At 50.2% G+C, this 16,241-nt stretch overlaps 1 protein-coding gene and 1 non-coding gene across 7 annotated transcripts in view; both read left to right on the top strand.

Annotated features, from left to right (window-relative positions):
• Positions 1–16,241, top strand: part of LOC119849376 (zinc finger protein 420-like) — a 3,142,523-nt gene that overhangs the window by 1,587,064 nt on the left and 1,539,218 nt on the right. The window lies entirely within an intron of this gene.
• On the top strand, positions 3,749–3,822 carry TRNAT-UGU. The gene has a single exon. It is a non-coding gene; the product is annotated as a tRNA-Thr (tRNA).

Consider the following 16,241-nt stretch of genomic DNA (forward strand, 5'->3'; position numbering starts at 1 on the left):
CTCTCCTTGGAGTCTGTTTTTGAAGATTTTTTGTTGAAGAATTGCCACTTTTAGGTCTGTAATCGTGTGACCAGAGAGATTGAAGTGTTCTCCAACTGGTTTTTGAATGTTCTAATTCTTGACGTCTGATTTGTGTCCATTTATTCTTTTACATCGAGACTGTCCAGTTTGGGAAATGTACATGGCAGAGGGGCATTGCTGGCATATGATGGCATACATCACATTGGTAGATGTGCAGGTGAACGAGCCTCTGATAGTGTGGCTGATGTGATTAGGCCCTTTGACGGTGTCCCCTGAATAGATATGTGGACACAATTGGCAACGGGCTTTGTTTGAAAGATAGGCTCCTGGGTTAGTGGTTTTTTTGGGTGGTGTGTGGTTGCTGATGAGTATTTGAGTGAAATCCCTGCAAGCTACATGGACACTTTTCAAAGACACGATAATAGATGTTCAACTTAAATGTATACCCCATGTAATAAGAACAGCCAAAAAGGAGTTTGAAGAACAGCTAGTCCAAAACTCAAAAGATAATAATAAAATGTTTTTTTAAGTCCATCAGAAGCAGGAAGCCTGCTAAAGAACCAGTGGGGCCCCTTGACAATTGAGATGCAAAGGAGCACTTAAAGACGATAAAGTCATTGCAGAGACACGAAATGAATTCTTTGCTTCAGTCTTCATGGCTGAGGATCTTAGGGAGATTCCCAAACCTGAGCTGACCTTTGTAGGTGACAAATCTGAGGAACTGTAAGAGATTGAAGTGTCATTAGAGAAGGTTTTGGAATTAATTGAGAAACTTAACAGTAACAAGTCACCGGGATCAGATGGCATTCACCCAAGCGCTCTGAAAGAACTCAAATGTGAAATGACGGAACTCTTAACTATGGTTTGTGACCTGTCCTTTAAATCAGCTTCTGTACCCAATGACTGGAAGATAGCTAATGTTACGCCAATATTTAAAAAGGGCTCTAGAGGGGATCCTGGTAATTAGAGAGCAGTAAGTGTAACGTCAGTACTGGGCAAATTGTTGGGCAAAAGTCATCATGGTTTCTGTAAAGGGAAATCCTGTCTTACTAATCTATTAGAGTTCTTTGAATGGGCTACAAACATGTGGACAAGGGGGATCCAGTGGACATAGTGTACTTAGATTTCCAAAAAGCCTTTGACAAGGTCCCTCACCAAAGGCTCTTGCGTAAATTAAGTTGCCATGGGATAAAAGGGAAGATCCTTTCATGGATTGAGAACTGGTTAAAAGACAGGGAACAAAGGATAGGAAGAAATGGTCAATGTTCCGAATGGAGGGGGTAACTAGTGGTGTTCCCCAAGGGTCAGTCCTAGGACCAATCCTATTCAACTTATTCATAAATGATCTGGAGAAAGGGGTAAATAGTGAGGTGGCAAAGTTTGCAGATGATACTAAACTGCTCAAGAGAGTTAAGACCAAGGCAGACTGTGAAGAACTTCCAAAAGATCTCACAAAACTAAGTGATTGGGCAACAAAATGGCAAATGAAATTTAATGTGGATAAATGTAAAGTAATGCACATTGGAAAAAATAACCCCAATATGACTGGGGGTTAATTTAGCTCCAGCTAATCAGGAGAAAGATCTTGGAGTCATCGTGGACAGTTCTCTGAAGATGTCCACGCAGTGTGCAGCGGCAGTCAAAAAAGCAAACGGGATCTTAGGAATCACTAAAATTGGATCGAGAATAAGACGGAGAATATCTTATTGTCCTGATATAAATCCATGGTACGCCCACATCTTGAATACTGTGTCTAGATGTGGTCCCCTCATCTAAAAAAAGATAAACTGGCATTAGAAAAGGTTCAGAGAAGGGCAACTAAAATGATTAGGGCTTTGGAATGGGCTCCTTATGAGGAGAGATTAAAGAGGCTAGGACATTTCAGCTCAGAAAAGTGGAGTCTAAGGGGGGATATGATAGAGGTACATAAAATCATGAGTGATGTGGAGAAAGTGAAGAAGGAAAAGTTATTTCCTTGTTCCCATAATATAAGAACTGGGGGCCACCAAGTGAAATTAATGGGTATCAGGTTGAAAACAAATAAAAGGAAGTTCTTCTTCACTCAGCGCACAGTCAACCTGGGGATCTCCTTGCCTAAGGAGGGTGTGAAGACTAGGACTATAAGAGGGTTTAAAAGAGAACTGGATAAATTCATGGAGGCTAAGTCCATTAATGGCTATTAGCCAGGATGGGTAAGGAATGGTGTCCCTAGCCTCTGTTTGTCAGAGGGTGGAGATGGATGGCAGGAGAGAGATCACTGATCATTACATGTTAGGTTCACTCCCTCAGGGGCACCTGGCATTGGCCACTTTCAGTAGACAGGATACTGAAATGAAAGGACCTTTGGTCTGACCCCGTATGGCCGTTCTTATGTTGCTGTAGATTGCTGTTCATTTCCTTCCCTGATAATTCAGACAGAGCCTTTCCATCATATCGCCAGCACATAGGTGATTCCAATCACAGGGGGCAGGTTTTCTCTGGGGCACTGAGCTTTGCCGGGTGGTTGGTGGCTCCTTTTTCCCCCTCACCCGGGAGTAAACTCAACTTCTTATTCCATCCTTGATGTTTCACGGAATAACAAGAGCAGCACAAAGAAAGAGGTGGACAGGGTGGGTTTCAGGGGAGGGGCACAGAGGTGGGAGCAGTGGGCAGAGAGGTGTGGGAGGTGAGCAGAGCAGGTCTCAGGGGAGGGGCAGAGAGGTGTGGGAGGTGGGCAGGGCGGGTCTCAGGGGAGGGGGCAGAGAGGTGTGGGCGATGGGCAGGGTGGGTCTCAGGGGAGGAGCAGAGAGGTGTGGGAGGTGGGCAGAGCAGGTCTCAGGGGAGGGGCAGAGAGGTGTGGGCTGTGGGCAGGGTGGGTCTCAGGGGAGGAGCAGAGAGGTGTGGGCGGTGGGCAGAGCAGGTCTCAGGGGAGGGGCAGAGAGGTGTGGGAGGTGGGCAGGGCAGGTCTCAGGGGAGGGGCAAAGAGGTGTGGGAGGTGGGCGGGGCGGGTCTCAGGGGAGGGGCAAAGAGGTGAGGGCGGAGGGCAGGGTCGGTCTCAGGGGAGGGGCAGAGAGGTGTGGGCGGTGGGCAGCGCGGGTCTCAGGGGAGGAGAAGAGAAGTGTGGGCGGTGGGCAGACCTTGCGGTAGGGGGTGGAGAGGCACAAGCAGCAGGCGAGGAGTCCTGAGGGGAGGAGAGGGGTGACAAAAGATGGACCAGCAGGCCTCAGCAGAAGAGGCAGAGCTGGGGTGGGAAGTGACCAAATGGGAGAGAGGGTGGGGCACAAGTGGGGCCTCAGAGGGAGGAGAAGAAGCGAGGGGGCTGGAGTGGGGGGGCAGTGCCATGGTCCAGGCACTGATGGCCCCCCCACTTCTAGGGAGCTTCCCCTGCTCACACCCAGCCTCCCCAAATGCAAGAGTCACGGGCCACCTATTCTCTGGGTCTTCACTAACTGAGCATCTCCCCAGGCTATGCCTCTGGCTGACCCAGTGCTATCTACACCAGGGTTAGGTTGATATAACTGCATTGCTTGGCGGGGGGTGGTAGATTTTTTACACCCCGAAGTATTGTAATTACACCGACCTAATTTTGTAGCGTAGACCTGTCCAAAGAATCACACACACACCTTGGGAGCAAAACTTCACCTGCTCCTCGGCTTTACAGAATCCAAACACAAGCAACGCTTGTCAGGGCCCGGTGGGGTTGGCAGGGAGTCAGGTGTGGGCAGACACCAGGCTTTAGCCAGCAGCAGGCACCATGGCTTAGCTGGCTAAAGCACCTGTCTTGTAAACAGGAGATCCTGGGTTCAACTCCCAGTGGTGCCTTGTTGAGTGGTTTTTAGGGCACCTGGTATTGGCTACAATCAGAAAACAAGAGATAGATGGACCTCTGATATAGCCCAGTGTGTTTTTTCTTATGGTTTAAATTATACTCACAGTCACTGATAATCGAGTTACTGAAAGTTTGGGAGTTAGGAGCTCGTAGGTCAGTGGTCCTGTCCTGTCACAGATGACCCCCTCCCTCTGGGACAGGGGCGGGTCTGAGCTCTCACACCAAGGGGCTCATTGTGGCTGCCAGAATCTGTGGGCGGCTCATTTTGTTTACGCTGAGGGTTGAGTCCTGCTTAGTGCCCCGTGTCTGAGAAGAAAGTCCTAAACCACCCTTTGAAATAACGAATGCAGCAGGACGTGTTTTTGTCCCTGCCGCAAAGCAGACAGACCAATGGAGAAATGCCACTGACTCCAGGGTAATACTTCACTGCGGTTTTACCATTTCCATGAGCGAAACTCCCCCGCAACCTTCTGGGCCCCTAGAACTGGGTACTGAGCCTAGCCGGAAACAAGTACACTGCAGCTTTACAGCCCAAGCCGCATGACCCTGATTAATGTGACACAGGCCAGCCAAGGATGTTTCATTGCCCTATAGATGTATCCTAATGTTATGTCTACACAGTGATTAAAACACCCAGGGCACCTGTCTCAAAGCCCGGGGGAGCTGACTCAGGCTTATGGGGCTTGGGCTGCAGGACTATAAAATGACAGTGGAGACAGATGGGCTTGAGCCCAACCTCGGAGGCACCACGAAGGGTGAGGGTTTCCGAACCCAGGCTTCAGGGTGAACACAGATATCTGCACCACCGTTTTTAGCCCCGCAGCTTGAGCTCCATGAGCCCAAGTCAGGTGACCCTGGCTAGCCCTGCTGCCATCTTTGTCCCGGGAGAGATGGACTCTAAGGGTACGTCTCCATTGCAATGTCAGCCCGGGTGTGGCAACCTGTGCTCAAAGCAGCACCCTGGAAGCCCCATAGTCACCACTGTCATATAATGATGATATGGTTTGTACAACATGTGTCTTGTGAGATATTATTGTAAAAGTCGTGATGTGCTGAATGCTAATACCTGGGTGGATGGTGTGTGCTATGCTTGTCTGGGAAGTGATGGAATTTTGCTCTGGGTGCGTTATTGAAATAGTTCATGAGGCTGGGAAATGCCCACCACCAGCCTTTCAGGTGCAACAATGGAGGAGCCAGACTCGCTGCTGGCCCAGCAAAGGTATCCACACTCCCAAGGACTATCCCAGGAACCGTGTACAATGCAGATTTCTCCGAGACAGCCGGGAGACAATGGACACTGCTTGACTCACATCCTAGCAAAGGAACTTTCTAGCAAGTTGGAAGAAACTATGAAAGAGGGGATGAGACATCATGACTTGGCCTCTCTCCCCCACAACTCAACACCTGGCAACACATCTGGAGGACAAAGACTGAACTGAAATAATTCAGAGATCAGAAGAGAATAATCATAATCCATTCAAATCAAAGTCCCCAAACAGACTAGGATTGGTTTCTCAGCAGAAAATTTTCAATTTGGGGGATTTTGTTTTCCCAGTCAGACCTTGCCAAGGGAAGCAGAGAGAAAATGTTTGAGTTGCCTCCTTCAGAACAGCTTGGCCTAGACACGCTAGTTGTGGGTCACTCTCGTGGCCTTGCTGAGATGGGGGCATTTCAATTATTTGGGCAGGTCCCAGGGTGTTTGGGGGAGATTATTAGGATGTTACCTTTTGAGATCAAAACTAAGAAATATAGAACTCTTGGAGAAATCTGGGATTTAGACATATTTTATTGAAAGCAAGGAGGTCTGAGTTCCTGAGAAGGTTTTTGTTTACAGGAAGCAATGTGGCTTGGTCTGTCATTGTACCAAAGGGGAGATGGTGGTTCATGAAGGAGGGGCGAAGACTAAATGCACACAATGAGGAGGGGATTCAAATCCATGCTTGCAAAGTACAATAGATTAGCAGTCCATCACCTTAACCACTGAGTCACCTCATTTGAGCTGTTAAAGAAGGGACAGGAGGAGAAATCTAAGGCCAGCGGAAGTAGGGAGAAGAAGGGGTTTTTAAATACTAAGTGTAAGGAGGATCTGAATGACCTCCCCCCTCACATTTAGAGATGAGCTGCGGGAAAGACTTCAGGAACAGGCCGTGTTTACATAGACAGGCCTTCAAATCAGCGGCACTGCTATAGGTACCCGCATGGCCTCACAGTATGCCAACATTTTTATTGCTGATTTAGAACAACGCTTCCTCAGCTCTCGTCCCCTAATGCCCCTACTCTACTTGCGCTACATTGATGACATTTTCATCATCTGGACCCATGGAAAAGGAGCCCTTAAGGAATCCACCATGATTTCAACAATTTCCATCCCACCATCAACCTCAACCTGGACCAATCCGCACAAGAGATCCACTTCCTGGACACAATGGTGCTAATAAGCGATGGTCACATAAACACCATCCTATATCAGAAACCTACTGACCGCTATTCCTACCTATATGCCTCCAGCTTTCATCCAGACCACACCACACCACACAATTCATTGTCTACAGCCAAGCTCTACAATACAACCGCATTTGCTCCAACCCCTCAGACAGAGACAAACACCTGCAAGATCTCTATCAAACATTCTTACAACTACAATACCCACCTGTCACGGAGTCCCCGGGCGATGCTCTGGAACTGATCCCTATGAAGCCAGTCAGGACTGTGGGGAAGTCTGCTTTCTGTCAGCAGACTGTCTTCAGGACACACAACTCGCACGGCTTTCACCTTCCTGGGTCTGACCTCGGAGCATTCAGCATCCTCTGCCCCTCCGTGTGCTTCCCATAGCAAATCCGCCCAGGCGGGCTCCTGGGGAAGCCAGAGGGTCCTGCACCCCAACGTTGCAGCCAGACGTGACTCTCAGCCAGCCAGTAAAACAGAGGGTTTATTCATAGACACTAAGGTCAGAAGGGACCATTCTGATCTTCTAGTCCGACCTCAAGCACAGTGCAGGCCACAGAATCGATGACAGGAACATGGTCTAACACAGAGCTTGTAGGTACAGAGAACAGGACCGCTCAGCTGGGTCCATTTGGGGGGGCAGTGAGCCAGATAACCATCTTTGCACTTCACTCCTCATTCCCAGCCAACCCCAAACTGAAACTCTTTCAAGCCCCTCCTCCTCTGGGCTTTGTCCCTTTCCTGGGCCAGGAGGTCACCGGATTCCTTTCTTCTCCAACCCTTTAGCTCTCACCTTGCAGGGGGGAAGGGCCCAGGTCATCAGTTGACAGGAAACAGGCTGTTGGCCATTCTCTGTGTCCAGACCCCTGCACACGCCTGCCCTGTAGGGCTCTGCAACCATCAAACACCCTTATCCCACCACCTAGATACTTAAGAAATGCATAGGGGAAAACTGAGGCACCCCCACAATATTCAGAGGAAACATTAAGAACAGTCCTGCTTCCTCACACCACCGGCTGAAGTGAAGAAACAGATTGAGAGAGCCAGAAGAGTACCAAAAGTTACCTACTACAGGACAGGCCCAACAAAGAAAACAACAGAACGCCACTACCCATCACCTTCAGCTCCGAACCAAAACCTCTCCAACGCATCATCAAGGATCTACAACCTATCCTGAAGGAAGACCCATCACTCTCACAGATCTTGGGAGAAAGGCCAGTCCTTGCTTACAGACAGCTCCCCATCCGGAAGCAAATACTCACCAGCAACCACACACCACACAACAGAACCACTAAGCCAGGAACCTATCCTTGCAACAAAGCCCGTTGCCAACTCTGTCCACATATCTATTCAGGGGACACCATCATAGGGCCTAATCACATCAGCCACACTATCAGAGGCTCGTTCACCTGCACATCTACCAATGTGATACATGCCATCAAGTGCCAGCATTGCCCCTCTGCCATGTATATTGGTCAAACTGGACAGTCTCTACGTAAAAGACTAAATGGACACAAATCAGACGTCAAGAATTAGAACATTCAAAAACCAGTTGGAGAACACTTCAAATCTCTTTGGTCACACGATTACAGACCTAAAAGTGGCAATTCTTGAACAAAAATCCTTCAAAAACAGACTCCAACGAGAGACTGCTGAATTGGAATTAATTTGCAAACTGGATACAATCAACTTAGGCTTGAATAAAGACTGGGAGTGGATGGGTCATTACACCAAATAAAATATTTCCCCATGTTTATTCCCTCCCCCGCCCCCCCCCCCCGGCTATTCCTCAGACATTCTTGTGAACTGCTGGAAATCACCGACCTTGATTATCACTACAAAAGGTTTTCCCCTCCCGACCCCTGCCCCCGTCTCCTGCTGGTAATAGCTCACCTTAAGTGATCACTCTCATTTCAATGTGTAGGGTAACACCCGTTGTTTCATGTTCTCTATGTATATAAATCTCCCCACTGCATTTTCCACTGGATGCATCCGATGAAGTGAGCTGTAGCTCACGAAAGCTTATGCTCTAATAAATTTGTTAGTCTCTAAGGTGCCAGAAGTACTCCTTTTCTTTTTCTGAATACAGACTAACACGGCTGCTACTCTGAAATGCTGGAGAGTGTGTGTTAACTACCCAGGAGTGGCTATTCTCACAGTAAAGCAGTGTAAAAGGCACCCCAGCTTGGGGAACTGAGGGGAAAAAGCTGTTCAACGGTCCACATTGTACTGTGGTTAATGTCACACACACTCAATTTCAAAGAGTCTCCTAAAACACACAGAAAGTAAATCCATGTCCCAGAAATCGAAGACTCCAGACAGCGGACATATGAGAGAGGTCTAGAAAATCATGACGGTTGTGGAGAAAGTAAAGAAGGAAGTTTTATTTACTCCTTCTCATAACACAAGGACTAGGAATCCCCCAATGAAATGAATAGGAAGCCGGTTTAAAACAACAAAAGGAAGTATTTCTTCACACAATGCACAGTCAACCTGTGGAACTCTTTGCCAAAGGATGTTGTGAAGCCCAAGACTATAAGAGGGTTCAAAAAAAGAACATGATAAATTCAGGGAGGATAGGTCCATCAATGACTATTAGCCAGGATGGGCAGGGATGGTGTCCCTAGCCTCTGTTTGCCATAAACTGGGAATGGGTGACAGGAGATGAATCACTTGATGATTCCCTGTTCTGTTCATTCCCACTGGGGCACCTGGCATTGGTCCCTGTCAGAAGACAGGATACTGGGCTAGCTGGACCTTTGTCTGACCCAGTATGGCCATTCTTATGTACTAGGGAATCTAATGAGTCCAGTGAAATAGGAGGGAGGAGGAAAATCCCCGTGTGTAGACAACACCGGGAAATTAGAAGCTATAATTCCAGAAGCAACAGACTCTAATTAGTCTGGAAAATCAGAATGTGAAAAATAAGACGCAGGGTCATGTGACTTTTCCAATGAGGGACTCAAAAATCCAAGGAGTCTGCAGAGAAGAGAGATTGTGACCGTTACACGTGGTGATGGGGAGAGAGACTCTCCATGTCTCAAGAAGTTTCACTACCAATCTAGGCCATTTTCACATGCTGGGGTGCAATCCAGACCAGTGAGGAGTTGTGTCATCTGTAATCCTGGGTGAGATTCAATGTTCTGCTGCTGGAGCTGCCTTCTCTGGATACGCCTAGCCAGCATTCAAGGATGCACTGAGTGTCTGTGTGATAAGTAATCTTGGACCAGCAGCTCTGACTCCAGCAGCCTGCTTGATACACCCCAAGCACATTCTGGTCTGGGTGGAGTGGGCTCAGGGTTTTTGACAAGGCCACGGGTAGGAAGCTTCTGTTGGTTATGCTGGACCTAACCCCCAGTTTTACTTGTGCTACCAGGAGATATTTGACACCGTGCGATACTGCTCCTGTGCTCTGCTCCCAAAGTGTTCTGCAGCAGGGGAGGGTCTCTGGCACTGTGTGTGTCACTGGCATATTGGGGTGATGCTGAAACCGGGCAGAGTAGAGGTGGCATTATGGGAGTGGCGTGAACCTCATCTCTTCAGTTCCCCTTCCAAGAACCGAGGGGATAGGAATCCTTACCCAGCGGGGTCACATTCTCATAGTTCTCCTTCATGACGTCTCTGCAGAGGGCTCTCTGAGCGGGGTCCAGCACAGCCCCCTCTTCCCTGGTGACATACACAGCCACCTCCTCAAACGTCACCGGCCCCTGAAAGAGCAAGAGTCCAACACTCAGTATCTGCAGCCCCACTATACGTGGGGGAGAGGAGCCAATCAAATGGAAGCTCTGGGAGGCTCACAGTCAACAGAGTCCCACCCATATCCTGCTCAGAGCACCCAGCAAACACCAGGGTGAGGGGACGAAGAGAGAGCCCCTCCTCTCTCCCAGCAGATCCATCACCCACCGACTAGCCACCGACTGAGAAGGAGATGGAGCCCCGAGCAGGGTCCATTGAGAGCTTCTTGGTAGCAAGCCCAACACCCTCCTCATTTTGTGGAGCTGCATATGAGGGAGGGGTATCTCCAATAAACCTGATGGGTGGGTGCCCCCTTCATATCTCACAGCAGCTGCTGCTTAGTCAGGTCAGGCTCCAGCGTCTGGACTCATATGTGTCTGGTCAGTTTTCCCAGCTCCATGTAGGTGGGTTATTTTCTGTTTCACAAATCAGGGCATTTCCACCTCCGTACCTCATGGGTCTGTTCCTACAATCTAGGCCACTTATTAAACAACTGCCAGCACCTTTGCCACCCCCTGTCCTCCTCCCTTTCTCCACCCTGTGCATTTCCTGGCCCCCTCCAACCTCCAAACCAGAAGGTGCAAACCTTCCCCTCTCCGGTGTATTTGCTGCCCCTCTCCCTCCTGCAAGAACCCACCAGGAACCTCCTCCCCCAATAATCCCTACCTGAACTGGCTCCTCTGCAGCCATTTCTCTCCCCTGGCCCATGGGAGGACGGGGTGAAGTGGAGCGAAACATGGGCGTCATTCGGCAGCCTGGCCGGGTTAGAAGGGCAGTTGTGAAATTAACTAAAGGCTCTTCTGAAACCTCCACATCATGATTGCCCCAGGCTCTTTCCCTGCAGAGAGACACCCTAGATTCTGCCATGCTAGAAAAACGCTTGATCTCTTTATTACAGCACAGACCTGGCCCCTCCTGCCAGGCTAAGCCCACAGGCTCATTTTTAACCTCCCTTCTCCCTCCCTCCCTCCATCCCACAACAAAGTCTCTGAACACAAGGCTAGAAAAAAGCAGACCCAAAGGAGTCACTTTTGACAATTCCCCTGACACTGACCCCACGGCAGCCACACCCCAAAAGGAGGGACATGGAGTCAGGAACTGGGTTTCCCTCTGTCTGAGCCTCATCTTTCCACAGGAAAGCGACTCTACCGAGGGTGCAGTAATGCATCTGTCTGGGCAGATCAGAGATCTGGAAATCTCTCTTGAAACTCTTCTCTCCCATGGCCCTTTCAGTCTCTCTGTCACCTGTCTCTTTTTCCCTGTCCCCTCTCCCTGCCCATCTGGTAGGAAAGTCCCATTCCTGGGTTGTTTGCTCCCCCATGGCTGGATTTTCCCCTGCAATTGCTAACGGGAGGAGAAATGGGGCGGGGGGGCTGTTGGTGTAGAGTCATTTTAATGCCAGACTCCAGCATTTTCTATTGGTTTCTTTCACTTACCTGGAGTCTGTGGCTGAGAATTTAGTATTTACAGGGCCCAGGGATACCGCATGGGGCTAGTACTAGCTGGAGAAAGTCCCGGCAGAGAAGTAGCTTGAATTATGGTCACTTCCCAGCACAGAACCCCACTGGGGGAGCAGCAGCTGCTAAGTCTGGTCTCCCAGATCACAATGGAGGCTGCAGTGTCTGACCGAGGAAGCTGAACCCCAATATTTTGAGCAGAGAGGGACAGAGCGTTTGAGCAACCTTCCCTCCTTTAGCTCTCTGGGGAGAGCAGCTAATGAGAGCCCCTCCTCACAGGGAGAATTGCTAATCTCATTTACCCCACTGTCCATCTGAAGTCACTCCTTGTCTGTCCTTGCATTGACTCTGGAGTAAGATTGAATCCAGAATGCTGTGGAAGAGATCATTGTGTGGCAGTGCTAATCCCCTTCCCACCTCCCTCACCCCCCAGATCTAGGCCAAGGACTGGGGGCATGAATTTTCCCAACGGAACCAGAAGTTTCTGCAGTTTTCAAGAGAGGAGAAAAGCAAAATCTGTGATTTCACACTCTCAGTGTTTGCTTAGTGGACAGAAAGTTATCACGGTGACTGGGTGTGGTCGGGGAATGTCCCCAGGATTCTGGCACAAGCGGATCAGGGAGAAAGAGCAAGGTCAGGAGCAGCCCCCAGAGCCCCCAGCTAAGGGCCCCCAGACATTCCCAGTCCCCAGAGTCCAGACCCCCCAGCCTTGGACTTGCCAAATATTACCAGGAACCCAGCCCCCAGAGTCCCTAGCCAGGGACCCCACATACCCCTCAGAGCCCCACCGATCATGGAACCCCCACCAGACCATCACTGCCAGGCTCGGAATCCCAAAGACTTCCCCCCACCAAGAGCCCCCAGCAGCCAGGGACCACCCCCCAGGGCACACACACACACACCCCCACTGGGAATTCAGTCCCTCACTGCCTGCCTGGGATTCCCCCACTGCCTGCCTAGGACCCGCACCTGTCCTCCAGCAGTTTCCCTGGGACCCCCCTGATGCTTTACAGCAGAACCCCTCACTCTGCTTGCCTGGCATCCCCTGACCTAGCACAAGTGACTTCCCCCATTTCTGTGCATTGGCCATGACAGAGCCCCTGGCACAGCACCGGACACCCTCTAATCCCCTTCCCCACCTCCCCAAAATATGCCCACCCCCACTGTTCTGCAGACAACAAGCTCCCAGTGATACTCTCCTCCAGGACCCAAAGCCTCAGGTCTGGGCACATCAGAACCACCTCCCCAAAACCCCAAACCTCCAGAACCCACCAACCGGACTAGGGTACCCCCTGCCCACCCACCCAGAAGCCTCCCCCTACCACAATGCCCCTTCAGCTCCAGCTCAGTCTCCACACACAGACCCCCCTCCCCTGCACCGTGTTACCTCACAGCATCTGATAAGTGGATAGAAAGTTATCACCACCCCCTGCTGGCCAGTCACACAGGCAGAGGGAGCCCTGGGGGATGCTTCTTTAACAGGAGAATGGAAGGCAGGGAGGGGCCAAAATAGCTAAGACATTTCCAGGCCCTGTCACTAGCAAACAATAGCCACCAGGGATCCACCCCAGAGGTGGCTACATCATACCACTGCAGGAAGCAACCCCTCACAGAGACCATTTGTCATGGGGTTTGGGATACTTCTGGACCCACGCTGCACTCCAAGTGATCTCCTCATCTGGTCCCAGCTGGAGAAAAGAAAAGGGTCCATCCAACTCTCCTGTTACCAGCTGGGAACCACTGAACCCCCAGACAGGCAGAGGTCTTTGATGTGTATTAAGTATGCATAGAGAGGACAGTTGAAAATCAGAGGGATTTTATATCAGTTCTTGATACGAGGTAAAATCTGAGTGTATTTCACATCAATATTTGATAAATGAAGAGAACAAACAATAGGAAATGATCACTCAGTGAGAACAGAAGTAGCGTGTCATGAAAAATCTGTGTTAGTCAAGTAGTTGTGGCCAAGTGGTTAAGGTGATGGCCTAGAAAGCTGTTGGAGTCTCCCTGCGCAGGTTCAAATCTTGTCAACTATGGAGGAACTTGTGGCTCTTTAGTTTGGTGTCAGTGGAAACGCTGTCGGTTATGAAATCACCATAACTGGCCTCCACCAGTATCCCACAATGCCTGCTGTGAACTCCCCTGCCTTGCCTTCCTGAAACAGAGGCTGGGCCCCTCACCTTTCGTGGCTCTGGTGCCAGTGACAGACAGCCTGAGAGTGAGACAAGACCTATGTCAACACTAGAGAGTTATGACATTTTAGTTAAAGCATTTTAATTAAACCACTGTTGCATGTCCACACTATTCTGCTTGTGTTACCCGAGCGCATCCATGCTAGCATCTCTTGGATCGCCAAAGAGAGCAGTGCATTGTGAGTAGCTATCCCACTGGGCAACTGGCCTCAGGGTGCTTTGGGAAGGGTTCGCAATGCCTCATGTGTCGGTACAGCGACACATGATGCAGGTTTCTCTATCCCATTGTTCTATATGCATCCTACTAGATAGCCAGCTGCTCTTCAAGTGCAGTGTGCATGGTGGGGCAGGGAGCGTGTGTGTGAGGAGAGACAGTGTGTGTGTTGGGGAAGAGTGAGTGTGTCGGCACGCTGTCTCTAAGTCCAGACACCTGCTGGAAGCAACCAGTCCTGAGGCAGAGGGAGGGGGACACCCCTGACATGAGCCCCCACTTCTCTCACTGGTTCAGCCCAGCCCAGCCGTCTCTCTCTCACACACACACACACAAACACACATGCTGCTGCCTGAGTGGCTCTGTGTCAGGGTTGCCGGAAGAGGGGGGTTTAGAGGGCCATGAGCCCAGCTCTTTTTAATAGCTGTGAGGATGAAGGATGGAGGAGGGGCAAGGCAGAGTCTTGGGGGGAAGGAGTGTTCTGTGGGTTTGGCCTTGGGGGGTAGGGCAGGGCCTCAGGGAGAAGGGGCAGTGTGGGGTTGGGACCTCAGGGAGAAGGGGCAGAGTGAGTGAGGGGTCTTGGAGAAAGGGGTGTCATGGGGTTCTACAGTTCAGACGCCGGTGGCCACCCGACTGTAAGGAAGCTTCCGTCACCCTGCTCTGTGTTCGCAGTGGGGGGAGCAGCATCCCACAGCAGCGATTTGCTCCTGGCTGCCGGAGAAGAGCCGCAGGCTCAGCCGTCAGAACCTCCCAGAGCCACAAAAGGTGAGGGGCCCAGCCTCTGTAGCAGGAAGTCAAGGCAGGCGAGTTCACAGTGGGCATTGTGGAATACTGGTGGAGGCCACTTATGGTGATATAATGACCGGCAGCGTTTAGACTGACACTTTATCGCTTTAAATTTGCTGCAAAAACTTCTAGGCCTCTCGTCGAGGTGGTTTTATTTTTTCACCAAAACAGGACAGTTTTGTCACCAGAGGTGGCAGTGCAGGGTGTACACCAGCCAAAAGCTGGCACCTGAGGGAGCGTAGTGTGTTTTTCACACGCCTGAACAATATAATTATTTTAAAATAACTTCTTATGGTTTAAATTACACTCACAGGCACTAATAATAGAGTTACTGAAAGTTTGGCAGTTAAGAGCTGATAGGTCAATGTTCCCGGCCTATCATGGCCACCCCACTCCCTTTGAGCTCTCCTACCAAATGGCTCATTGTGGCTGCCAGAATCTGTGGGCGGCTCATTGTGGAGTCCTGCTTCATGCACCGTGTCTGAGAATGAAAATCATAAATCAACCTTTGCACAATCAAATGCATCAGGACATGTTTTTTCCCTGCCCCAAAGCAAACGGCTCAATGGAGAACTGCCATTGAGTCCTGGGTAATACTCCACTGCCCTTTTACCTTTTTTGCTTCCTAAACTCCCTCCTAACCTTGTGGGGTCCCAGAGTTCCGTACCGAGCCTGTGCCGAGATGGCCACACTGCAAATTTACCACCCCACAGCCCAAGCCTTGGGAGCCTAAGCTGGCATGGGTCAGCCCTGGGTGTTTCATTGCAGTGTGGACATAGCCTAACATTATATCTACACTGCGGTTAACACACCCAAGTCTCTCTTCTCAAACCCTGGATCAGCTGATTCGGGCTTGTGCTGCAGGTTTATAAAATTACAATGTAGGTGCTTCGGCTTGAGCCTAGCCTCGGAGGCCCCACGAGGGGTGAGGGTGTCTGAGCCCAAATATCTACAATGCAGGTTTTAGCCCCGCAACCTGAGCCCCAGGAGCCCAAGTAAGACGATCCAGGCCAGCTGAGCTGCAGGGCTTTTATCACATTATAGATGCTCTCTAAAGGTATGTCTACATTGCAATGTAAGCCCAGGGTTAGTAGAAGTCATGTAAGCAGCCCCAATACAGAAACATAAACTATGAGCAAAAGACCCACCCCCAAATAAGCTGGGCAATGTTCTTTTCCCTCAGGTTCTTCAATCCAGTAACCAAATTTCCTTTAACATGAGCCATCCCCATTCTGAACCCCACTGACAGATGTTTTCCTTAGTCAGTGCAAGCCCAGAGGTGCATCTGTAGAGTTCACGTCCCATCCTGGGTGGAAAAGAAGAAAGCACCATATTCACTATGCTGTCTAGAAACTCACTTATCGCTCCAGAGCCACCCTGTCCTAAAGTTGGTCTAACCCTAATCGGCCCCGGCCCCGGCCCCAGCCCCGGCCCACCTATTCCTCAACCCACTTGGCTTTGGAACCAAGTCTCCTGCCTAGCAAGTGCTATTCAGTTGAGGGTGAGTCCCACAATTGGGGTCTGCCAAGCACAGTTCTGCTGCCCTCAAGTCACACAACAAGGATAACAACCCTTTATTACTCCTT

This window comes from Dermochelys coriacea, chromosome 28 (genome assembly GCF_009764565.3).
Source record: "Dermochelys coriacea isolate rDerCor1 chromosome 28, rDerCor1.pri.v4, whole genome shotgun sequence".
Classification (NCBI taxonomy): Eukaryota; Metazoa; Chordata; order Testudines; family Dermochelyidae; genus Dermochelys; species Dermochelys coriacea.